Source organism: Sapajus apella, unplaced genomic scaffold (assembly GCF_009761245.1).
Source record: "Sapajus apella isolate SASKATOON/1434 unplaced genomic scaffold, GSC_monkey_1.0 scaffold186, whole genome shotgun sequence".
Lineage (NCBI taxonomy): Eukaryota > Metazoa > Chordata > Mammalia > Primates > Cebidae > Sapajus > Sapajus apella.
This window is the reverse complement of record NW_022437126.1, coordinates 722,489-749,242: the sequence shown is the minus strand read 5'-3', so window position 1 is coordinate 749,242 and position 26,754 is coordinate 722,489. Positions and strand designations below refer to the sequence as shown.

The 26,754-nt window shown below is 46.1% G+C and overlaps 1 protein-coding gene and 1 long non-coding RNA gene across 19 annotated transcripts in view; both read left to right on the top strand.

Annotated features, from left to right (window-relative positions):
* MINK1 (misshapen like kinase 1) overlaps nt 1–26,754 on the top strand; it is a 64,197-nt gene that overhangs the window by 18,356 nt on the left and 19,087 nt on the right. The window lies entirely within an intron of this gene.
* LOC116543321 lies at nt 2,770–20,861 on the top strand. Its single transcript, XR_004265539.1, has 3 exons — nt 2,770–3,046; nt 7,000–7,004; nt 20,847–20,861. It is a non-coding gene; the product is annotated as an uncharacterized LOC116543321 (long non-coding RNA).

Here is a 26,754-nt window from a genome sequence, read left to right as displayed (position 1 = left end):
AAAGAAAGTCCACTCTCTGGTAAAACATATTTACCAAGCATATAAATTATGAGGTGCTGATTCATATGACAAAAAGAATATTCACTTTTAGTTGCTGCTCTTATACATTCCACTTAAGTGAATATTCAAGCATTATTTTGGAAGGATGGAGATAATCCAAAACTAGTGTTAGAAACTACTGCATTAAGGAAAGAGGGATTTTTTTTTTTTAGATAATACCAGCTTTCTTTTATTTCTATATTCATTCATTCTGCAGACAGGTATTGAGGGCAGCCCTGACCTCCAAGAATTTAGTCTAGCAGAGAAGACAGACAACGAGAGAATCAATCACAAAAAAGGAATTGGTGTCATGAAAGGGTCAGGACAGGGTATTGTGGGAAGAGAGGCTTGTCAGGGACTCTTCCTGGAGGTGACATTGTCTAAGTTGAGGTTGGGAGGCATGGGCATGAGGCATCCAGGTAAAGAGGAGGAAAGTGATGAGCTTGCAAGAGTGAACAGCATGTACAGAGAGACCCAGGAGTGAGAAAGAACAGAGAGAAAGCCGCTGGTTAGTGCAGTACTCCTGGCCCTCTGCCTCATCCCTACGCCGGCAAGAACCAAAAGGCGCCAACATGAGAATTGGCAAGGCTCCAGGTAAACCATACCTGGAATATTCAGCTGTACAGCAGTCATATGTGAGCCTGAGGAAGAACCTGTTTGGCTCACAGAGGGAGGTGGAATCTACTGGAGAAAGCCTGGGGTGCAGGTTGGGGGCAGTGTGTTGGTGGTGCCATCAGAAGGCTGCACAGCCTTGAACTCTTGCTTCACCTTGACAAAGATTTCACTTGTTAGAGCCCTGGCTTTCTCGTCTGTGCGATGGGGTAATCATTCCTGCCCAGCTTCCCTCCAGGTTTCAGTGCAGTGCAGTCATGACTGTGAAAGCGCCCTGTGGACTGTCAAGTCTGGGCAGTCGGGTGGTGGCAGGAGGGGCAGCAACTGTGAGAGGATCAACTTGATTCTGCCCATCTCGGACGGGAACTGACTCTTGGGAAGGAGACAGATTCAAACTGCTCTGACATCGTGTCACGTTTGAAAAGCCATGGCCTTGCTTACCTACTGTCAGACTTTGGAAGAAGTGCTGGGGAGGGAAAGGTGAGATACCACTGCAGCTATCCAGAAGACCTTGCAAGATCCTCCAGCTGGGGACAGGGGGTGGCTAGAATGACGTCCAGCCGTCTTCACACCCGAGGCTTGGATGGCCCTCCCAGGCCTGCAGTTCTGTTTTCTCTTAGAAGGTTCTGGAAGCAGACAGAACCTCAGAAGCAAGCTGTTTATTTTTTAGGTTTTTCAGTTTATTTTTAAATTTCTGACTGTGATGGTATTTATTTTTTCCTTTTCCCTTTTCCCACTTCCCCGGCTCAGCATCAGAAAGGGACCATCTGTCCCTTGCCTTTCTGTGGCCATTTTAGAACCAGTGCAAGGCTGCTTGAATCTGGTCCCCTCTTTTCCCTCCCTCCCTCCCCCACCACCTGGCTTTCTCTCCTCTGCACTGCCCACTCTTATGCAGCCCCCTCCAGGTGGCAGCTGCCACCTCCTATAGGCCTCCATCTGTGAAGACCTCCAGGCTGGGTCCAGCTACCAGCCCAAGGGCCTGTCTGAGGCAGCCAGATCTGTGGGTAACCTAGACATGGAGGCACGGAAAGCAGCCTGTGGGAGGAAGGGAGTTAGTTCCAGTCTCCTTGCTCCAGGCAGGGCCCCTCTGCTCTGACTGGTTTCTGCTGGGAATGGTATCTGTGTTCATGTATGTGTCATGTCCTAACTTGTTTCTGCCTCTGCGTGTACCTGCAAGTCAGTGTGTGTGCATGTGTGTGTCTCACACCCCTCTCTGGCCTAGAGATCCATGAGTGATTTATAAACTACCCCTCCTCCCATCACATAAATATTTTTCCTGGTTTCTTGGCCTTCCTTCTGCTTCTAGAACTGACCTGATTTCCTCCACTACTGTGCTTCATTCCCATAAAAACACTTCAAAACACGGATAGTCATCGATAAACAGAGGATGAGTACTTCACATTGTGGAATCAGAATAAAAAGATCTGCTTAAGTTTCACAGTGTGAGAGGCAGGGTTAGCAGAGTGGAATCTGTTTCAGAGAGTAACACAAACTGAGAAAGGGAATTTTTTTGAAGTCATCATTAAAAAGAATCCAGGCTGGGCACAGTGGCTTCCACCTATAATCCCAGCCTTTTGGGAGGCCGAGGTATTTGGATCACTTGAAGTCAGGAGTTCAAGAGCAGCCTGGCCAACATGGTGAAATCCCGTCTCTATTAAAAATACAAAAAATTAGCTGGGCATGATGACACATGTCTATAGTTCCAGCTATTATTGTACTTAGGAGGCTGAGGCAGGAGAATCACTTGAACCTACAGGAGGAGGTGGCAGTGAGTTGAGATTGTGCCACCACACTTCTGTCTCAAAAAAAAAAAAAAAAAAAAAATAGGCCAGGCGTGGTGGCTTATGCTTGTAATCCCAGCACTTTGAAAGGCCAAGGTGGGTGAATCACCTGAGGTCAGGAGTTTGAGACCAGCCTGACCAAGATGGTGAAACTCTTTCTCTACTAAAAAGTAAAAAAATTACCCAGATGTGATGATGGGTTCCTATAATCCCAGCTACTCAGGAGACTAAGGCAGGAAAATCACTTGAACCTGGGAGATAGACGTTGCAGTGAGCCGAGATTGCATCATTGCACACCAGTCTGGGTGACACAAGCAAGACTCTGTCTCAAAAAAAAAAAAAAAGTCGATGGCTTTCGAGGTAGGAGGCCGCTCTCATCAGATATGGAGCTAGGTGCGGATGCAATGTGGCTCTCGATAGCACCTTATGGATAGTTGTGTCCCAAAGGAAGGATGAGAATAGCTGCTGAAGTCCTAAAGAGCAAGCCTAACTCAAGCTGTTGGCACACAGGCATTACACAGAAAGCTGGAAGTTGAAATGGTGGAGTCCAACTTGCCTGGACCAGCTTTATGGGTTCTGCTGGTAATGTTTTTATCCATGGATGGCTTGCTTGGGTGCAGATGTTGGAGACCTTTTAAAGGACTCGGAATTCATGCTTGAAGAAATGCAGGCAGATCTGTTTTAAATGGAATTATTCATTTTGTAACAGGCAGATCTGCTAACCTAAAAACTAGAGTTTTTAATGACCACAGCAAGCAAGCATGCAGTTTGGACCGTGAAAGACAGGGTCTTTCCTCACCCAGGCTGTAGTGCGGTGGCCCTTTGAGGCTCACCACAGTCTCAAACTCCTGGGCTCAAATGATCCTTGGCCTCCCAGTGGACTTTGTAAACAGCCTGATATGGAGTCTCAAGAAGATTAAAAAATGTCTCCAATTTCAGTAAATGGCTGCAATCCAAAAAAAAAAAAAAAAGTCGATGATGGTATGTCACGGACAGTAAAAAATTGATGAGGGTCTGAGCGTGGTGGCTCATGCCTGTAATCCCAGCACTTTGGGAGGCTGAAGCGGTCGGATCATGTCAGGAGATCAAGACTATCCTGGCCAACATGATGAAACCCCATCTCAACTAAAAATAGAAAAAAATTAGCTGGGCGTGGTAACACATGCCTGTAGTCTTAGCTACTTGGGAGGCTGAAGCAGGAGAATTGCTTGAACCCAGGAGACGGAGATTGCAGTGAGCCTAGATTGCACCACTGCCTGCCTTCTCTCTTCCTTTCATTGGCTCAGTGAAGAGGTGCTGGTGATCCCTTCTTCTTCTTCTCTTGCCATAGGAACATTTCATCTGTCTCATGCTTTGACTTTGGGTCTGCCATTCACCCCAAGCACCTTAGGGATAAGTGAGGATGATGCTACCTACACCTGCTTCCTAGTTGGCTCTGGGGTAAATGGAGACTTCTTCAGGCCTGGGAGGGCCACCTCCCATTGAGAAAGGCAGGATCTGGCTCTCTGCTTACTCTTTGGGTCCTTGGGGGGCTGTGTCTGGTACCTCTGCTTGGATAGGAAGGAGGAGGTGATCTTATCAGACTTTTCCTGCCACTTCCCTGTCCCCAGCTCACACAACCACTCCCATTTTCTCTCTCTTACATACTCACACTCTCATCCCCTACCACTCCCCAACATCTGAGAACCTTATGAGCCACAGCTGAGGCACAGGACCTGGCAGCCTGGGCTGGAGAGGGTTGTTCCATCCAAGGAGGCTCAGCAGTGGGAACCTGCATGCCGTGACACTCTCCCTGAAGGTTAGTAGATAGTTGGGCAATAGGGCTACTCCACAGGAGTATGGACAGGTCAAATCTTTATAAATATCCAGTGAAGAGGAAATGACAACTCCAATTCATCCTTATACATAGAGCATTCAGTGGAGACAGGTGGGGTGTCCAAGGGCCTGAGTCCTCACTGTTCAGGGACCTGGATGGGTGATGAGTAGGCCCAGACGTCCACAGCATGGGGTGGGAGGGGACAAGGCCTGGCCAACAAACGACTAGCGCAGGGACACCATACACTTACAAGACCAACTACTGAGGGGGCAGCTGCCCGGCACATGTGTGTCAGGCTGTTTATTCTGGAATGAGGAGGGGTGGGCTTTACATCATATTCTGTGACTGGTGGGTTTTGAGAGGGGCTGATTTGTGGAGAGGCTGAGCACCTTGGCAAAGATGAGGATCAGTACCATGCCCACAAATAGGGCTGCTGGCCAATGCCCCACATGCCAGTGTCCCCCATGATGATGATGGCAAAGCCAGCAGCCAGGCCACTCAGGGATGTCATTCAGGGAGTGGACAGTGGGGTCAGCCACCACTAGGCTCCGAGGCTCAAGTGATTCTCGTGCCTCAGCCTCCTGAGTAGCTGGAACTACAGGCACGCACGACCATGCCCAGCTAATTTTTTAAAATTTTAGTAGAGACGGAGTTTCACCATGTTGCCCAGGGTGATCTCGAGCTCCTTAGTTGAGGCAATCTGCCTGCCCTGGCCTCCCAAAGTACTGAGATTACAGGCACGAGCCACTGTGCCCAGCCAAGATGTTCTTTCTTACACACGAATACTCTTCTGTGTTTTTTCTTGTGCATGCACACACACACATCCTTTAGTTACTCATGTCTAATTGAAGAATGTCTAAGACACCACCCTTCTGTCAGAATGCTTGCTCCTCCTTCCAAATCTCTGCCAGTACTATATCCTTGTGGGACTTGAATTGTTGGGGAAACCCCAACCGCCCCTTGTCTCTCAGGCCCTTATCCCCTCCCCTCCGTATCAGTGGCTTCAGAATATCTCCTACAGATGGGGTTTAGGGTTAGTAATCTGGTGGTACTGGGGCTAAGGGATAGGTGTTAAAGCTCCACTTGCATAGCAGTCACTATTTTAACACTTAGATTGTTGGTGTTTTGGGGTGTCTTTATGGGAGCTAATAAATATATGGGAGGCTAAATACCTCCTCCCCCACTGGGTATAGCGACTGCCTTTGCCCCCCTCTTCCTCTCTGTGTGGGCCTTCTGGATTACAGGAAGAGCTCAGGAAAACAGGCCTATTGTTTTCATCTGGGAGGGAGGGAGGGCCTCCCAGGCCAGCTCAGGCTCACTCTCCTCTGAACTGATACCCCATAAACAGAGGCCCCAAGGCCCTGGCAGTCCTGCTTTTCCAAGGCAAGTGAGTTATTTGGCTTGGGACTTTATTCTGCCAGCTCTTGTTGGTTTCCTCTTTATTTTTTAATTAAAAAAAAATTTTTTTAAGACAAAGTCTTGCTCTGTCACCCAGGCCAGAGTGCAATGGCGTGGTCTCAGCTCACTGCAACCTCTGTCTCCTAGGCTCAGGTGATTCTCATGCCTCAGCCTCCTGAGTAGCTGGGATTACAGGCATGTGCTACCATGCCTGGCTACTTTTTGTATTTGTAATAGAGACAATTTTCACCATGTTGGCCAGAGTTGCTTCGCTCTTTAGACCACAAGTTCCCATTCTCTTTCCCTAGTGTCCTCTGAAGTTCTCTTCTCCCCCTTCCCCCATCTGTTTTTCTCTATCTTAGGTTTCTCTGTATAGTCCTGATATGGTTAGGAATAGGAGGAAGCCTGCCTTTTTGGAAGTACGGGGAGCTAGGAAAGGAGGGGTCTCTCCCGGACCAGAGAGGTCTTCTCCCCCCAGCCTCACAGCTAGCTGACTGTGCCTCATCCTCCGAACACCCTGGATTCCCCCTGACACGAGGCACCCAGGGAAGCCCCACCTCCTGGTCCTGTTTCCTGTCAGGGGTGGTATGGCACCTTGCCTGGGTCTGGGAATGGCACTGGCTGCAGCAGCAGGACCTGCCGGGATATATCTAAATGAATAATCATGGCTAGGCTCGAAGCACAGGAGACACCAGTCCTTCCTTGTTTCCACTGGGCTGCTTAGTGCTTCTTTCCCAAGGATTTCCATCCCTTCCCCAGGCTTTATGTTCCAGTTCTTCTACCATTCTGGAAGCCCCCTAGAATCTCCTGGAATGTTTAATGGACCTTTTCAGCACTGAAATTCAAGAATTTTAAGACTCATCGGTCAGCAGAAAAGTGGGGATACAGTTTCCTAACCTACCTCTTCCCCTGCAGTTTCCTCACAAGCTTACCCTTTATATTTTAGTGTATGGGACTCCTCAGGATGTTAATTCTCTTCTCTCTGTGTTGGTGTCTGAGCACCGAGAACGTAGAGCCAGGGGTACTTATAAATGAGGAACATTCTTTGACAGGCACTTAATAAAGATGCTGGCTATGTAATCCCAGCACTTTGGGAGGCTGAGGCAGGCAGATTACCTGAGGTAAGGAGTTCAAGACGAGCCTGGCCAACATGGCAAAACCTCTTCTCTACTAAAATTACAAAAATTAGCTGGGTGTGGTGGTGCATACCTGTAATCCCAGCTCCTCGGGAAGCTGAGGCAGGAGCATTGCTTGAACCTGGGAGACAGAGGTTGCAGTGAGCCAAGATTGAGCCATTGCACTTTAGCCTGGGTGACAAGAGCTAAGCTCCATCTCAAAAAAAAAAAAAAAAAGGTATGGTTCATGCCTGTAATCCTAGCAATTTGGGAGGCCATGGTGGGTGGATCACAAGGTCAAGAGATTGAGACCATCCTGGCCAACATGGTGAAACTCCATCTCTGACTAAAAAATACAAAAATTAGCTGGGCGTGGTAGGGTGCACCTATAGTCCCAGCTACTCTGGAGGCTGAGGCAGGAGAATCACTTGAACCTGGGATGGCGAGGTTGCAGTGAGCTGAGATCACGCCACTACACTCCAGCCTGGCAACGGAGACTCCGTCTCAAGAAAAAAATAAAAATAGTAAATAAATAAAACTTTACCCCTCAAGGGGTTTCATCCACATGCAAAGCCAACACTGTAGGAATTATTTTCCCCCTTTGGAGCTGAGTACAAAGGGAAGGGGCATATTGTTAGAGGAGCTGTTGTTAGTGGAATGAGGGCTGGCAGCCAGAGTTATAATCTGCCAGCTCCAGGCCACTTCCAAGAAATGTGACTCCAAGCCTCCTGCGCTTGTCTCCTTTCACTCATTCTGTCATCTACCTCTTTCATCCTGGATTCCACCATGACTACAGGCCTCCCCTGCATTTCTGGATTTCTACGTGCTGTTAGGGACTCATGGAGGTTTTCTCCTTCTTTCTTTTTCCTTGCCCCACAGATTTGTCTTGTGCTCCCTAGGCTCTGAGCTTCCGTTAGTGTCACAGCCTCCTGGACGGACTGCTGGAAATGGTTTATGCATAAGCTCTTTTGCATTTATCTTGGGAAATAATCAAACCCTTTGTTTCTAATCTAATCTCAGTCTGTCCTACTAGCACACTAAAATGGCTTTTTGGTTTCAGGGAAAGGAAAAGAAAAAGTTGATGCTGGGCCCCAGACAGCGCAGTGAGCAGACTCACATTTGCCCCTAGTTTTTTCTCCAGGTAGTATCTGTGGAAGGAGTCCAGGTAGCCCCTCAAGGGTCAGTGGAACAAAGAAGCAAGAGCTCAAGGCTGGTGTGTGCCTGGTTCTCCCCTGGTCAGTTCTAGGGAGCAGAGTCCATGGTGTAGGTGGAAGGACCAGGGTGCTGTGCCCAGTAACTGTTCAGCAACAGTGCACAACATGTGCTGGGGAGATGCTGAGGCCTTAGGCAGCGCCATCAGGAAGGTTTTGAAGCTGGGGAAACTAATACACTTGAAATAATTAAAGGGGGATTTAAGGCAGAGGAGCAGAGTCTGAGGGGACAGCTCGTGCCCTTCCCCTTGCCTGCCTCAGGCCACCAGCTTTGTGTCTCTTCTCCTTCCAGCCCTTGATCCTCAGCTTCTTCTGAAATGCTTTTCTTCAACAAACCCTACGCCGGGCACGGTGGCTCAAGCCTGTAATCCCAGCACTTTGGGAGGCAGAGGCAGGTGGATCACGAGGTCAAGAGATCGAGACCATCCTGGTCAACATGGTGAAACCCCGTCTCTACTAAAAATACAAAAAATTAGCTGGGCATGGTGGCGCGTGCCTGTAATCTCAGCTACTGAGGAGGCTGAGGCAGGAGAATTGCCTGAACCCAGGAGGCGGAGGTTGCGGTGAGCCGAGATTGCGCCATTGTACTCCAGCCTGGGTAACAAGAGTGAAACTCTGTCTCCCAAAAACAAACAAAGCAGACAAAAAAAAAAAACAACTAGCTCTGCCTTGCTCTGTCTGGCGTTTAATCATTAAATCAATGAGCATTTGGTGACCTCGTATATACTCAGAAACATACCTGGAACTGTGAGGGGAACAGTAACAAACAACAGGCAGCTCCCTGGTGAGACGAGTGCAGTGTCAGAGAGGATGAGCACAGTGTCACGGAGGACACGCTGCTTAGGGCCAGCCTCGGTGTGGGACCAGTCCCTTGCATTGTATGCAGTGTGATGAGACATCTACCAAGAGTGTTTGCCCTAACATCACTGTTGGCTCTTCATATCTGAGCAAAGCAGTAAGTATAATTATACATTGTAAACAACGCAGGGCACAATGCCAGGTGACATCTCTCTGACTGCTTCAACCCACCTGAGGGGCTTTGTCTGTTATCCCAGAGACCCATCCTTCAATAATTGAGTCCAACACTTTCATGGTACCTTCCAGAGCCTCTCCATCAACCAAAGATTTTTTTTTTTTTGAGACAGAGTCTCACTCCCTCCCCCAAGCTGGTGTGCAGTGGCACAATCTCAGCTCACTGCAACCTCTGCCTCCCAGGTTCAAGCAATTCTCCTGCCTCAGCTTCCCGAGTAGCTAGGACTACAGGCGCATGCCACCACACCCGGCTAATTTTTGTATTTTTAGTAGAGACAGGGCTAGTCTCAAACTCCTGATGTCAGGTAATCCACCCGCCTTGGTCTCCCAAAGTGCTGGGATTACAGGCATGAACCACCATGCCAGGCCCAACCAAAGATTTTATACAATTTTAATATATGTAAAATGTGAGGATGTATGACATGCTTAGTAATAGAAGCTCTAGTGAATGAAAGAAAGCAACTGCAGACTGTTACCTTACATGCTCACTATGCAACAGAAGTCATTTTCTATGTGTTATAGATTCAGAGCTGCACAGATAAAATACTGCTGTTTTCATTCAGGCACCCATCTCAGTGTAAGGCTGTATATAACTCATTCTATGTAATACCCAAGTACCACCTAGAAATGGCTCCTGCCCTTAATGAACTTCTGTTCTACTCGGGAGGATGAGACTTAGTCCTGTGAAAGGTTTAATAGAGATGTTGTGATCTGGCTTGTTTAGTTGTAAGGAATCTGCTCTAGCTAAGTCAAATACAGGGATAGATCCAGCATAGACTCAGGAACCGGCTACATGCATTCAAATCCTGGCTCTGCCACTGAAATAGCTGTTTGACTTTGGCAAGTTCTTTACCTTTGATGAGCCTGTTTTCTCCTCTGTAAAGTGAGAATAATAACAATATCTACCTCATGGAGTTATGTGAGGATTAAATTAGTATGTAGGCCAGGTGCAGTGACTCACGCCTATAATCCCAGCACTTCGGGAAGCCAAGGTGAGTGGATCACCTGAGGTCAGGAGTTCGAGACAAGCCTAGCCAACATGGTGAAATCCCTTCTCTACTAAAAATGCAAGAACCTTTAGCTGAATGTGGTGACAGATGCCTGTAATTCCAGCTACTCAGGAGGCTGAACCAGGAGAATCGCTTGAACCTGGGAGGTGGAGGTTGCAGTGAACTGAGATCGCACCACTGCACTCCAGCCTGGGCAATAAGAGCGAAACTCCATCTCAAAAAAATAAAAAATAAAAAGGCCTATGAAGAGAGTGGACAATGAGAGTGATCTCTGAGATGGCCAATATGGATTATCTCCTAAAGTGGTAAAGATCAGGGCCAGAAGGATGCCGCAGATTACAGCACTCATTGTTCAGAGGAGGGTACTGGGAAGGTGGTTAGACCACCACAGCTGGAATATGTCTTCTTCAAAAGAATCTTTTCCTGGCTCCCCAGGATCAGTCAGGTGTACTCTCTTGGCGCCCAATGCTTTACAGCATATAAGACAGATGAGAGCTCTTTCTGCAACCGAAACTCTTCCTTCCTCCTTTTTGGTCCAAGAGACACACTTGGCAGTGGCAGGAGGAGTGTCACTACATACTTTTTTATTTTTATCTTTTCCATTTTACATGAGATATGTTTTTAAATAATCAGATGCTGGACTAGAGGGGAAAAGTTTCAAGGATTATTTTTTCCTCCCCTTTTTCTCAAAAGGACAAATTTGCTTATGTGGAACAGCTACATAGAAAAAAATGATGAAATTGTAATCTATGAAAAAAAAAAAAACATTTAAATAGGCCAGGCATGGTGGTTCACACCTGTAATCTCAGCACTTTGGGAGACTGAGGCAGGAGGATTGCTTGAGCTCAGAAGTTCGAGACCAGCCTGATCAACATAGGGAGACCCATCTCTACCAAAAAAATATAGCCAATAACCAGACAGAGTGGTGTGTGCACTTGTAGTCGTAGCTACTCTGTAGGCTGGGGCTGGAGGATTACTTGAGCCCAGGAGTTCGAGGCTACAGTGAGCCATGATTGTGCCATTGCACTTCGGCCTGGGTGACAGAGTGAGACCCTGTCTCAAAAAACAAACAATACATTGGGTTGTGTCATCTGAGATGCAACAAAAGAAAGAAAGAAAGAAAACAGACATACCACAGCTATAGTTACATAATTAATTGTAGAGGTTAATGTCTGCCTCTCTCTTCAGAATATAAATACGAGTAAAGTAGGGACTGCTTCAGTTACTCACTATTCTGTTCCCCAGCCTAGCACAGTTTCTGGTACACAGTAGGAAAGAATAGTCATTAGGTTGGCAGCCTCATTGAGTGTGGACCTAAGCATTTGGAATCATAGAGTTAGAAAGTTTTCTTATCTTACTGAAAGGGAGTAGTTAAGTGACTGGCCCTTAAATACACAGCCTATTAGCAGCAAAGCCAAGAATAAGAAACCAAATTATGGGCAACATAGCGAGACCCTGATTCTACAAAAAAAAAGTAGCTAGACATGATGGTACATTGGCACATGACCATAGTCCCAGCTACTTGGGAGCTGAAGTAGGATTGCTTGCGCACGGGAGTTTGAGACTGCTGTGAGCCATGATTCTGCCACTGCACTCCAGCCTGGGTGACAGAGCAACACTCTATTTCAATTAAAAAAACAAAAAACTAGATCGGGAGCAATGACTCATGCCTGTAATCCCTGCACTTTGGGAGGCTAAGGTGGGCAGATCGCCTGAGGTCAGGAGTTCAGGACCAGCCTGGCCAACATGGCAAAACTGCGTCTCTACTAAAAATGCAAAAGTTAGCTGGGCATGGTGGTACATGCCCATAATCCCAGCTACTCGGGAGGCCGAGGCAGGAGAATCATTTGAACCCGGGAGGCAGAGGTTGCAGTGAGCTGAGATCACACCACTGCACTCCAGCCTGTGTGACAAGAGCAAAACTATGTCAAAAAGAAAGAAAAAATTAACAAATTTCCTAATTTTTAGTCTTATGAGTTATTATATTTTGTCTGCTTTGTTTGTCTTGGGATATTTATTTATTTTTTATATTTTTGAGACGGAGTTTCGCTCTGGTTGCCCAGGCTGGAGTGTAATGACGCGATCTCGGCTCACTGCAACCTCCACCTCCCAGACTCAAGCAATTCTCCTGCCTCAGCCTCCCGAGTAGCTGGAATTACAGGCACCCGCCACCACGCCCGGCTAATTTTTTGTTTTAGTAGAGATGGGGTTTCACTGTTTTGGCCAGGCTGGTCTTAAACTCCTGACCTTGTGATCCATCCACCTCAGACTCCCGAAGTCTGGGATTACAGGCATGAGCCACCACACGTGACTAATTTGTGTATTTTTAACAGAGACAGGCTGGGCACGGTGGCTCACGCCTGTAATCCCAGCACTCTGGGAGGCCAATGCAGGCGGATCACCTGAGGTCAGGAATTTGAGACCAGCTTGGCCAAAATGATGAAACTTCATTTTTACCAAAAATACAAAAATTAGCCGGGCATGGTGGTGGGCACCTATAATCCCAGCTACTCAGGAGGCTGAGGCAGGGAGAATCTCTTGAACTTGAGGCAGAGGTTGCAGTTAGCCAAGATTGCGCCATCACACTCCAGCCTGGGCAACAGAGCAAGACTCTGTCTCAAAAAGAAAAAAAAAAAAAAGAGAGACGGAGTCTCACCATGTTGGTGAGGCTGGTCTCGAACTCTCGACCTCAGATGATCTGCCTGCGTCGGCTTCCCAAAGTGCTAGTGTTACAGGTGTGAGTTACCATGCCCAGGCGATTTAGTAGGGTAGCTTTCTTAGAATAGAAACTGTCATTAATCAGTAATAACTTATTGTCCAGGCATGGTAGCACACGCCTGTAATCCCAGCACTTTGGGAGGCCAAGGCAGGTGGATCACTTGAGCCCAGGAGTTTGAGATCAACCTTGTCCACATAATGGGACTCCATATCTACAAAAAAAAAAATTAAAAATTAGCAGGGCATTGTGGTGCATACCTGTGGTCCTAACTACTCAGGAGGCTGTGGTGGGAGGATCATTTGAGTCCAGGAGGTCAAGGTTGCAATGAGTCATGATCATGCCACTGCATTCCAGCCTGGGCAATAGAGTGAGACTCTGTCTCAAGATAATAGTAACAATAATAAACAACGCTATAGTGGGTGCTTTTAGGATTTTTTTTTTTTTTTTTTTTTTTTTGCCAAGGCGTTTTCTCTGTCACCCAGTCTGGAGTGGAGTGACATGACCACATCTCACCGTGGGCTCAACCTCCTGTGCTCAAGTGATCCTCCTGTCTCAGCCTCCTAAGTATAATCTCAGGGTTATAGGTTTGAGCCACCATGACCTGCCTCTTAGGATTTTTTTTTAATGCATTGAAAAAAAAAAATAGATATATGGTCAGGTGCAGTGGCTCACGCTTGTAATCTTAACGCTTTGAGAGGCTGAGGCATGAGGATCACTTGAGCCCAGGAGTTTGATACCAGCCTGGGCAACATAGTGAGACCCCCATCTGTAAAAAAGAATAATAATTAAGGCCGGGCGCGGTGGCTCACGCCTGTAATCCCAGCACTTTGGGAGGCCAAGGCGGGTGGATCACAAGGTCAAGAGATCGAGACCATCCTGGTCAACATGGTGAAACCCCGTCTCTACTAAAAATACAAAAAATTAGCTGGGCATGGTGGCGTGTGCCTGTAATCCCAGCTACTCAGGAGGCTGAGGCAGGAGAATTGCCTGAACCTAGGAGGCAGAGGTTGCGGTGAGCCGAGATCGCGCCATTGCACTCCAGCCTGGGTAACAAGAGTGAAACTCTGTCTCAAAAAAAAAAATAATAATAATAATAATTAAAAATTGTTTCTAATTGGCCAGGCACAGTGGCTCAATGCCTATAATCCCAGCACTTTGGGAGGTCAAGGTGGGCAGATCACCTGAGGTTAGGAGTTTGAGACCAATCTGGCCAACATGGCGAAACCCCGTCTCTACTAAAAATACAAAAATTAGCCGGGTATGGTGGTCACAGCTACTTGCGAGGCAGGTAATCATAGCTACTCACAAGGCTGAGGCAGGAGAATTGCTTGAACCTGGGAGGCAGAGGTGGCAGTAAGCCAAGATGACGCCATTACACTCCAGCCTGGGTGACAGAGTGAGACTCTGTCTAAAAAAAAAAAAGTAATTGATACATAATTATACATATTGATAGGATATATGTGATCTTTTGATACATGCATACTATGTATAATGATTAAATCAGCATGATTTGGATATCCATTACCGCAAACACTTCATTTTACTTCAAATTTTACTTATTTCATTTTGTTTCAAATGTTCCAAATCTTCTAGCGCTCTCTCTTTTTTTTTTTTTTTTTTTTTTTTTTTTTTTTTAAGAAAAAGACAAAGTCTTGCTCTGTTACTCAGGCTGGAGTGCCATGGCGTGATCTCGGCTCACTGCATACTCCACCTTCCAGGTTCAAGCGATTCTTCTGCCTCAGCCTCTCAATTACCTGGGACTACAGGCATGTGCCACCACGCCCGGCTAATTTTTGTATTTGTAGTAGAGACAGGGTTTCACCCTATTGGCCAGGCTGGTCTCAAACTCCTGACCTCAGGTGATCTGCCTGCCTCAGCCTCCCAAAGTGCTAGATTGCAGCCATGAACCATCATGCCTGGCCCTCCTTTTTTTTTTTCTTTTTTGAGACAGAGTCTCCCTCTGTCTCCCAGGCTAGAGTGCGGTGGCGTGGTCTTGGCTTACTGCAACCTCTGCCTTCCGGGTTCAAGTGATTCTCCTGCCTCAGCCTCCCAAGTACCAGGGATTACAGGTGTCTGTCACCATGCCCAGCTGATTTTTGTATTTTTAGTAGAGATGGGGTTTCACCATGTTGGTCAGGCTGGTCTTGAACTCCTGACCTCGTGATTCGCCTGCCTTGGCCTCCCAAAGTGCTGGGATTACAGGCGTGAGCCACCACGCCTGGCCTTTTCTAGCTCTTTTTAAAATTACTATGAAGTATTGATAACTGTAGTTACCCTACTGTGCTGTCAAATGCTAGTGTTCCTTCTACCCACCTGTATTTCTACGCATTCTAGTGTCCTTCTACACACCTGTATTGCTGAACACATTAACCAGCCTCTGTTCATCCCCACTGCCCTTCACAGCTCTGGCAACCCGCATTCTACTCTCCACCTCCTTGAGACCAGCTTTCTAGCCCCACATATGAAAGAGTACATATAATGTTTGTCCTTCTGTGCCTGGCTTATTTCACTTAACATAATATCCTCTGGGCTTATCCATGTTGCTGCAGATGAACAGGTATAATTATTTTTTATGGCTGAATAATATTCCATTATGTAGATGTACAGTATTTTATGTATACATTTATTTGACAAACAGATTAACTCTGTATTTGGGTATTATGACTAGTACTGTAATAAATATAGGAGTGTAGATGTCTCTTCCATGTGCTGGTTTCTTTTTTTTTTTTTTTTTTTTGAGGCAGGGTCTCACTCTGTTGCCCATGTTGGAGTGCAGAAGCATGCTCATGGCTTACTGCGGCCTCGAGTTCCTGGGCTCAAGCATTCCTCCCACCTCAGCCTCCCAAGTAGCTGGTACCACAGGTGTACACTGCCACACTTGGCTAATTTTTAAATTTTAAATAATTATTTATTTATTTATTTTTGAAACAGGGTTTCACTCCTGTCACCCAGACTGGAGTGCAATGGCAACAATCTCAGCTCAGTATAACTTATACCTCCCAGGCTCAAGCAATTCTCCTGTCCCAGCCTCCCAAGCAGTTGAGACTACAGGTGCATACCACCACATCCAGCTAATTTTTGTATTTTTTGTAGAGGCAGTGTCTTGCCATGTTGCTCAGTATGGTCTCTCACTCCTAGGCTCAAGCGATCCTCCTGCCTCGGCCTCCCAAAGTGCTCAGTTTACAGGCGTGAGCACTGTACCTGACGATTTTTTCTCTTTTGGATATATAGCCAGCAGTGGTATTGACTGATCATATGATAGTTCTATTTTCAGTTTTTTGAGGAACCTCCACACTGTAGTCCATAGATGCTGTACTAATTTACATTACTACCAACAGTGTATAAGAGTTCCCCTTTTTCTGGCTGGGCACGGTAGCTCATGCCTGTAATCCCAGCACTTGGGGAGGCTGAGGCAGGTGGATTACGAGGTCAGGAGTTCAAGACCAGCCTGGCCAAGATGGTGAAACCCTGTCTCTACTAAAAGCACAAAAATTAGCTGGGCATAGTGGTGGGTACCTGTAATCCCAGCTACTTGGGAGGCTGAGGCAGGAATTACTTGAACCTGGGAGGCAGAGGTTGCAGTGAGCCGAGATCACGCCATTGCACTCCAGCCTGGGTGACAGAAGAGTTCCCCTTTTTCCGAATCTTTGCCAGCATCCCCTCCCCCTTTTTTTTGTCTTTTTAAAAGTATTTATTTATTTATTTATTTTTTTGAGACGGAGTCTCGGTCTGTTGCCCAGGCTGGAGTGCAGTGGTGTGATTTTTTGGTTTTTTTGGGAGACTTTTTTTATTTTTTGTAGAGAAACGGTTTTGCTGTGTTGCCCAGGCGTGTTTTGAACTCCTGGGCTCAAGTGATCCTTCCACCTCAGCCTCCCAAAGTGTTGGGATTACAGGTGTGAGCCACCATGCCCAGCCTTTTTGTCTTTTGATAATAGCACTTTAACTGGGGTGAGATGCTATCTCATTGGGTTTTGATTTGCATTTCTCTTATTATTAGTGATATTGAAGGATTATTATTTTTAATAATAGGTTTATTGAGATATAATTTAAATACCATACAATTTATTCTTTTAAAATTTTTTAGGCGAGGTGCAGTGGCTCATGCCTGTAATGCCAGCACTTTGGGAGGCCAAGGCAGGCAGATCACTTGAACTCAGGAGTTTGAGACCAGCTTGGGCAACATGGTGAAACCCCATTTCTACAAAAAATATAAAAGCCAAGTGTGATGGTGTGCGCCTATAGTCGCAGCTACTTGGGAGGTTGAGGCAGGAGGATCACTTAGCTCAGGAGGCAAAGGTTGCAGTGAGCTGAGATCACACCACTGTACTCCAGCCTCAGCAACAAAGTGAGACAAAAATTTAAAATATCTTAAAGTGGTTTTTGGTATATTCACCTACTTGTGCAACCATAATCACTATCTAATTTCAGAATCTTTTCATTATCCCCAAATAAAACCCAGTACCTGTTGGCAGTCATTACCCATTTTCTCCTTCATTCCAGCCTCTGGCAACCACTAATCTACTTTTCATCTCTTTGGATTTGCCTATTGTGGACATTACACACAAATGTAAATGTAGCCACATAATACATGGCCTTTTGTGACTAGCTTCTTTCATTAAGCATGTTTTCAAGGTTCATCCATGCTGCAATATCTAGCAGTAATTTATTCCTTTTGTTGTTGTTTTCAATTTTTTTTAGAGACAGGGTCTCTGTCACCCAGGCTGGGGTGCAGTGGTGCTATCATAGGTCACTACTGCCTTCAGCTCCTGGGCTAAAGGGATCCTTCCACCTCAGCCTCCCAGGTAGCTAGGACTACAGATGCATGTCACCATGCCTGGCTAATTTTTAAAACTTTTTTGTAGAGATGGAGTCTTATTATCTTGCCAAGGGCTGGTCTCAGACCTGCCAAGCAATCTCAAACCATTTGGTCTCAAGTGATCCTCCTGCCTCAGCCTCCCAAAGCACTGGGGCTATACGCATGAGCCACTATACCTAGTCTTCATTTCTTTTTATTGCCAATACTCTTCTACTGTATTGATATATTATAACTCATTTATTCTTCGGTTGATGGATATTTGAGTTGTTTCTACTTTTTGGTTACTAATAATCCTGCTGTGGTCGTCCATCTATATATTTTTGTGTGGCTATATGTTTTCAATTTTGAGTATCTACCCAGAAGTGGAATTGCTGGGTCATATGATAACTCACTGTTTAACATTTGAGGAACTGCCAAACTGTTTTCCAAAGTGGCTATACCATTTTACATTGCCACCAGCAGTGTATGACAGTTTCAGTTTCTCCATGCCCTCATCAACACTTGACTGTCCATCCTTTTCTAGATGGGGTAGGGAGGTGATCTCACTTTGTTACCCAGGCTGGAGTTGCAGTGGTATGATCATAGCTCACTGCAGCCTCGAACTCCTGGGCTTATAGGATCCTCCTGCCTCAGCCTTCCAAGGGAAATACAAATCAAAACCACAATGAGACACCACTTCACACCTACTAGGATGGCTACAATCAAAAGGATGGTTAGGCCGGGTGTGGTGGCTCACGCCTGTAATGCCAGCACTTTGGGAGGCCGAGGCAGGCAGACCAGTTGAGGTCAGGAGTTTGAGACCAGCCTGGCCAACATGATGAAACCCTGTCTCTACTAAAAATACAAAAAATTAGCCAAGTGTGGTGACGGGCACCTGTAATCCCAGCTATTTGGGAAGTGGAGGCAAGAGAATTGCTTGATCCCAGGAGATGGAGGTTACAGTGAGCTAAGATCACACCACTGCACTCCAGCCTGGGCAACAGAGTGAGACTATGTCTAAAAAAAAAAGGGCAGAGTCAGGCGTAGTGCCTTACCTGTGTAATCCCAGCAGTTTGGGAGGCCAAGACAGGTAGATTGCTTTAGCTCGGGAGTTTAAGACCAGCCTGGGTGACATGGTGAAACCTCATCTCCGTAAAAATATAAAAATTGGCTGGGTACAGTGGCTCACACCTATAATCCCAGCACTTTGGGAGGCCGAGGTGGGTGGATCACAAGATCAGGAGTTCAAGACCAGTCTGACCAATGTGGTGAAACCCCATCTCTACCAAAAATACAAAAGTCAGGTGTGGTGGTACATACCTGTAATCCCAGCTACTGAGGAGGCTGAGGCAGGAGAATCGCTTGAACCCAGGAGGCGGAGGTTTCAGTAAGCCAAGATCATGCCACTGCATTCCAGCTTGAGTGACAGAGCAAGACTGTCTCAAAAAAGTTTTAAATTTTGATGAAGTGCAATTTACCCTTTTTTCCTTTTTTTTCTTCTTCTTGTGCTTTGGATGTCATATGTGAAAAACCATTTTCTGCCCCAAGGTCATGAAGATTTACTCATGTATTTTCTTTTAACATATTTATGGGTTAACTCTTACATTTTAAAGCCTACAATTCATTTTGAGTTAGTTTTTGTATATGATATGAAGTAGGGAAACAATTTCATTATTTTGCATGTGAACATCCAGTTGTTCCAGCACCATTTGTTGAAAAGACTACTGAATGGTCTTGACATCAATTGACCATAAATGTAAGAGTTGATTTTTGAATTCTTTTTTTTTTTTTTTTTTTTTTCAGACAGAGTCTTTCTCTGTTGCCCAGGCTGGAGCGCAATATCACAATCTCGGGTCACTGCAACCTCTCCCTCCCTAGTTCAAGTGATTCTCTCACCTCAGCCTCCCGAGTAGTTAGGGTTACAGGTGCCCACCACCACACCTGGCTAATTTTTTTTTATTTTTAGTAGAGATGAAGTTTCACCACGTTGGCCAGGCTGGTCTCGAACTCCTGAGTTCATGTGATCCGCCGACCTCGGCCTCCCAAAGTGCTGAGGTTACAAGTGTGAGCTACTGCACCCAGCCCTATTTTGGGATTCTTAATTCTGTTTCTTTAATCCATATGCCTATTATTATTCCATTATTACACTGTCGTGGTTACTGTAGCATTGTAAAAGTTTTTAAATTGGGAAGTATGAGTTATCCAACTTTGTTCTTCATTTCCAAGATTGCTTGTCTCTTCTGGGTCCCTTGCATTTCCATATGATTTTTAGGATAGGCTTATCAATTTCAATTTCTGCAAAAAAGTCAGCTGAGATTTTGATAGAAGTGCTCTGAATCTATAGACTTTTTTTTTTTTTTTTTTTTTTTTTTTTTTTTTTAAGGACAGTCTTGCTCTATTGCCCAGGCTGGAGTGTAGTAGCACCGTCTCAGCTCACTGCAGTCTCCAACTTCCAGGTTCAAGTGATTCTCCCACCTCAGCCTCCTGAGTAGCTGGGACTACAGGCAGGCACTACCATGCCTGGCTAAGTTTTGTATTTTTTGGTAGAGACAGGGTTTCACCATGATGGCCAGGCTAGTCTCAAACTCCTGACCTTAATTGATCTGTTGGACTTGGTCTCCCAAAGTGCTGGGATTACAGGCATGAGCCACTGCATCTGTCTGAATCTGTAGACTTTAACAGTATTAAGTCTTCTGATCTGTGAACATGGGATAGCTTTCCATTTACATAGGTCTTTAATTTCTTTCAACTTCATTTTGTAGATTTTGGTGTACAAAAGTTAAAATAATGCAAACTTCTTATTGTTTTTTCCAAGACACACTCTTGCTCTCTCACCTAGGCTGGAGTACAGTGGTGCAATCTCTGCTCATTGCAACCTCTGCCTTCTGAGTTCACATAATTCTCCTGCCTCAGCATCCCAAGTAGCTGGGATTACAGGCATCACTACCATGCCCAGCTAATCTTTTGTGTTTTTAGTAGAGACAGGGTTTCACCATGTTGGCCAGGCTGGAATTGTTTTATTCCATTTTGGATTGTTCATTGTAGTATATAGAAATACAATTGATTTTTTAAAATATTGATCTCGTATTCTCAAACTTACTGAACTCCTTGGTTTTAATAGATTTATAGGCCAGGTGCAGTGGCTCATGGCTGTAATCACAGCACTCTGGGAGGCCCAGGCAGGTAGATAACCTGAGGTCAGGAGTTCGAGACCAGCCTGGCCAACATGGTGTAACCCCATCTCTACTAAAAATACAAGAATTAGCTGGGCATGGTGGTGGGCGCCTGTAATCCCAGCTACTCAGAAGGCTGAGGCAGGAGAGTCGCTTGAACCAGGGAGGCAGAGGTTGCAGGGAGCCAAGATCACACCATTGCACTCCATTCTGGGTGACAGAGCAAGACTCTGTTTCAAAAAATAAAAAAAGATTTGTAGTGGATTTTGTATATACAAGATAGAGATAGAAGGTCTTCCTTTCCAATCCACTTATCTTTTATATCATTTCCTTGTCTAATTGCCCTGGTTACATCAGGTTTTCCTTTTTTTTTTTCCCTCGTGCTTTGGATGTCACATGTAAGAATAATGTTGAATAGAAGTGGCAAGAGTAGATACCCTTGTCTTGTTCTTAGATTATTTTAAAGAATATATCTATTCTTCAGAAACATACACTCATGGTAGGGATGAAATCAATAAATAAAATCAAGGTTGAAATTCATGGGTGGGATAACTTGTGGCAAGCTACAGTAGTTAGGGAAGAAACAGTTTTCATACTATGGAATAAAAATGTACATCATAGGCTCACACCTGTAATACTAACACTTTGGGAGGCCAAGGCGAGTGGATCACCTGAGGTCAGAAGTTTGAGACCAGCCTGCCCAACACAGAAACCCTGTCTCTACTAAAAATACAAAATAGCAGGTGCTGTGGCCTGTAATCTCAGCTACTTGGGAGACTGAGGCAGGAGAATCGCTTGAACCTGGGAAGCGGAGGTTGTGGTGAGCCAAGACCATGCCATTGCACTCCAGCCTGGCCAATAAGAGCAAAACTCCATCTCAAAAAAAAAAAAAATCATATATATACACATACACATTACTGAAAAATCAACTCGCGCCAGGCGTGGTGTCTCACGCCTGTAATCCTAGCACTTTAGGAGGCCGAGGTGGGTGGATCACCTGAGGTCAGGAGTTCAAGACCAGCCTGGCCATCATGGTGAAACCCCATCTTTATTAAAAATAAAAGGGGCCGGGCGCGGTGGCTCACGCCTGTAATCCCAGCACTTTGGGAGGCCGAGGCGGGTGGATCACGAGGTCAAGAGATCGAGACCATGCTGGTCAACATGGTGAAACCCCGTCTCTACTAAAAATACAAAAAATCAGCTGGGCATGGTGGCGCATGCCTGTAATCCCAGCTACTCAGGAGGCTGAGGCAGGAGAATTGCCTGAACCCAGGAGGTGGAGGTTGCGGTGAGCCGAGATCGCGCCATTGCACTCCAGCTTGGGCAACGAGAGCGAAACTCCGTCTCAAAAAAATAAATAAATAAATAAATAACAAAAAAAATAACTCGTCCAGGCACAGTGGCCCACACCTATAATCCCAGCACTTTGCAGGGCTGAGACAAATGGATCACAAGGTCAGGAGATCAAAACCATCCTGACTAACACAGTGAAACCCCGTCTCTAAAAAAGTTAGCCAGGTGTGGTGGCGCGTGCCTGTAGTCCCAGCTACTTGGGAGGCTACAGGCCTCCCAAAATCGGAGGGTGGTGAGGTTGCAGTGAGCCGAGATCACACCACTGCACTCCAGCCTGGGTGACAGAGAAAAGAAAAAAAAAATCAATTCCTCAAACATCCACCCTTCTTGGGTTCTTCCCTTCTGTAATCATGAATGATCTTCCCTATTTTGAAAACCCTGTTGTCTGTCTCTGCTGCTGGCTCTAGCTGTCATCTGATTTTCCCCCTTCCTTTCAAGGCTAGACTTCTCCAGAAAGGGTGCTGCCCCATAGCCCTGACTTCCTCAGCACACCCCTGTCTCCTCCAGCCCTCGCTGTCTGCCCTTTGCTCACACAACCCCAGTTCTCAATGGTTTCCTAGGTGCTGAGGTCAGTGGGATTTTTTTCAGTGTCCTCGGGCTGCTCCGCACCATTCAAAGCCATCACTCCCCTGTCCTTGCAGCCCCCATGACCATCTCCTCTTCTTGTGTCTGTTCTGCTGCTCTCATATGTTGCCCACGGCCATCCACACTCTCCCTGGATATCCTGTCTGTTATCTCCAACTGTCACACTCGCAGATATCTGTAAATTTTATTTACAAATCCTTGTTTCTTTTTTTCTTTCTCTCTCTCTCTCTCTCTCTCTTTTTTTTTTTTTTTTTAAGACAGAGCCTTGCTCTGTAACCCAGGCTGGAGTGCAATGGCGTGATCTTGGCTCACTGCAACCTCCGAGTTTCCCAGGTTCAAGTGATTCTGCTGCCTCAGCCTCCCACGTAGCTGGGATTACAGGCACGCGCCACCACGCCTGGCTAGTTTTTTGTATTTTTAGTAGAGACGGGGTTTCACCATATTGGTCAGGCTGGTCTTGAACTCCTGACCTCGTGATCCACCCACCTCGGCCTCCCAAAGTGCTGGGATTATAGGTGTGAGCCACCGTGCCTGGCACATATCCTTGTTTCTAACTGTTCAATAGAATGTACTCCTGTGTATGTATCCTTTAACATCTAAAATTCAACATTCAAACCCAAACTGCTATCCCACAGCACAGCATGGTCTTCTCCACCCTTTTTTACTTTTCTATCTTTTTTTTTTTTTTTTGAGAAGGGGTCTCACTCTTTCATCCAGGCTGGAGTACAGTGATCTCAGCTCACTGCAGCCTTGCCTCCTGAATTCAAGCAGTTCTTCTGCCTCAGTCTCCCCAGTAGCCGGGATTACAGGTGCCCATCACCATGCCCAGCTGGTTTTTGTATTTATGTAGAGATGCGGTTTCACGGTGTTGGCCAGGCTGGTTTCAAACTCCTGACTTCAGGTGATCCATCCTCCTCAGCCTCCCAAAGTGCTGAGATTACAGGCATAAGCCATCATGCCCAACCATAAAGTGGACTTTTTACACAATCGAACCTCGTCTTAGCTTGTGGGAGGGAAACGAGGTCTCAAACAGTGAAATACTTGCACAGAGACACACAGGAAATGCCAGAGTTCTTACTAGAAAGCCCCTCTCCTGTGCTCTTTCTGCTGCACCAGGCGGCATCTCAGCGGCTTTTGTGCTTTCAGCTGCTGTTATGATATATAATCACAAATTGCCACATTTTCTTATTCAAGTGTGTGGCCAATCTATAAAATTATAAGGTTTTGTATTTCTTATCTATTGGTGAGCTCCCCTTTGTGTCTAATTCGGGAGTTGTTATATTGTTTGTGCTCTATAAATATGTAATGGATGAATGAAATGAGATGCGATTGCTTTACAGGTTTTCCCTGCTTAGGGATTAGCCCAGTACAGGGCAAATGGAGGCACTCATTCAGAAGACACATAGTGGTTGGATAATAACAGGGCATCGATAAATATCAGGCTGAGGTGTTGGTACTCTCTTCTCTGAGCAGTGGGGAGCCCTGCTCCCAGTTCTGGGCAGAAGAGTAAAATCAAGAAAGCGCCATTGTAGCAGAGTTAAATCAGTGATAGCAAGGAAGAAGTGGGGAGGCAAGAGTTCCAGGAGGGAGGAAATAAGGGATTGGTGTGAGGTGGTGGCTTCAGGAACTGAGAGGAAGAGACAAGCCAGGCACATTTTGAAGGGAGAAAGGACAGGGTGGCTGTGATACAGGAAAGGGAGGAGGAGGAGGATTAGGCAGAGGCTGGATTGTGGTGGGAAAGCCGTGCTGCTATTGAAGTATCTGGGTGGGGAGGGGGTGTGAGACCACAACCAGGGTGCCACATGCGGGACCCCAGCGTGATTCTCTGAATCACTCTTTCAAGTAGGAGCTTTCAGGAAACTGACTTGAAACCCATTATATGTCAATATCTAAACCCAGTATGTCTGACCTCAAATATTCTTCATCCCTCAGTGCCTCCCAAACATAGGGGAAGGAGACAGTTTGGGAGTCAAGGTTACAAAATTAAAATGTACTTATAGTGATTTGAGTTGATGGTGGCAGATCATTATAGCTCTAACAGACACGCAGTATTTTCCCTCTTCAATTAGGAGTGTTCAGAAAATCATGACCGTAAGTCCTTATTCCTGTCTCCATTTCAGAAAGAACTACAGTTTGATTCAAGAAAGGACTTCCCAGCAGTGAGTTCAGAGGCCCCGGAATGGATGAGTGCTTCTCTTGGGCAGCTCTGTAGGGAACTCTACTGTCTTTGAGCCTCAGTCTAGAACTGAAGATGGATGAGATGACTTTTTTCAGGTTCCTTGCAGCTCTCAGGGTCAGACCTCTTGTTAGCCCCCTGCACTGCAGTGACAATGCCTCTCTTCCCTGTGGATCCTACTGTTTTATACCCATTAAATATTTTTTTTAACTGTGCATGGCGGGTCATGCCTATAATATTAATGTGTTAGGAGGCTGCAGTGGGAGGATTGCTTGAGTCCAGGAGTTCAAGGCTGCAGTGAACTATGTTTATGCCACTGCACTCCTGCCTGGACAACAGCGTGAGATCTAATTCTAAAAAAAAATTTGGCTGAGTGCAGTGGCTTACACCTGTAATCCCAGCACTTTGGGAGGCCAAAGCGGGTGGATCACCTGAGGTCAGGAGTTCAAGACCAGCTTGACCAACATGGTGAAACCCTGTCTGTACTAAAAATTAGCTGGGTATGGTGGCACATGTCTGTAATCCCAGCTACGTGGGAGGCTGAGGCAGGAGAATCGCTTGAACCCAGGAGGCGGAGGTTGCAGTGAGCCAAGATCGTGCCATTGCACTCCAGTTTGAGCAATAAGAGCAAAACTCTGTTTCAAAAATAAACTTATTTAAATTTTTTTTTTTTTAGATGGAGTCTTGGTCTTCGCCCAGGCTGGAGTGCAGTGGCGCGATCTCGGCTCACTGCAACCTCTGCCTCCCGGGTTCAAGCGATTCTCCTGGCTCAGCCTCCTGAGTACCTGAAACTACAACTGCCTGCTACCACACATGGCTAATTTTTTGTATTTTTATTAGAGGTGGGGTTTTGCCTTGTTACCCAGGATGGTCTGAATCTGTTGACCTCGTGATCCGCCTGTCTTGGCCTTCCAAAGTGCTGGGATTCCAGGCATGAGCCACCTCTCCCAGCCAATTTTTTTTTTTTTTAGTAACTTTAGCTGAAGCCAAATAATTGAATGTAGACCAGCAGAGTTCTTGGTCTGGTCAGCCCAGTCCCCTTCAGAGCACAGAGAAGGAATCTCCCTTCAACTCTGTCAAGACTGCCTCCCAAGCAGGTTGTGGGTGTTTTCTCAGGCAGCTGTATGCCAGGCTTCAGTGAGGTACTAGACATTATATGGTGAGCAAGGAGGGCTCCATCCATTTCTCCAGTGAATTAGACAAGTAAATGTACAATCACAACACCTTGTGATACATGCTCTGATAGGGCACATACAGGGAGCCAGGGGGACCTCTCCCACTCCTCTTTGGGAAAGTGGAGGAAGACTGTACAATGAGTTCATTCTTGAAAAGCCTTGGGCTCGTATCTCTCTGGTCTTCAACATGCCCAAGTCATCTTCCATATGCTTATTACTTCAGTGGATGAAGAGCTTTTATTGGCCTGGTTGTGGGATTTTTTTTTTCTCCCGGAAACCCTATATTAGTTTTCAAAATCAAAGAGAAAGTTTTAGATCATATGCTTTTAGGATTATCAGCACAGAGGTCCATGTGTTGTCTGGAGAGTTTATTCCTAAGTACCATCCTCACTTTCTGCCTCTGCTCGGTCCCAGCTGCGATGGGGAGGGGCCTGCCCTGTGAAACACCAGAACTGTCAGTTCAGAGGTGGGTGCAGTGGCTCACACCTGTAATACCAACACTTTGGGAGACCAAGGCATGAGGACTGCTTGAACTCAGAAGTTTGAGAACAACCTGGGCAACATAGTGAGACCCTGTCTCTACTAAAAAAAAAAAAATAGCCAGGAGTGGTGGTGTATGCCTATGGTCCCAGCTGTTTAGGAGGCTGAGGTAGGAGGATTGCTTGAGCCCAGGAGACTGAGGTTGCAGTCAGCTATGATTGCACCACTTTATCCAGCCTGGGTGACAGAGTGAGACCGGGTCTCAAAAAAAAGAACCATCATTC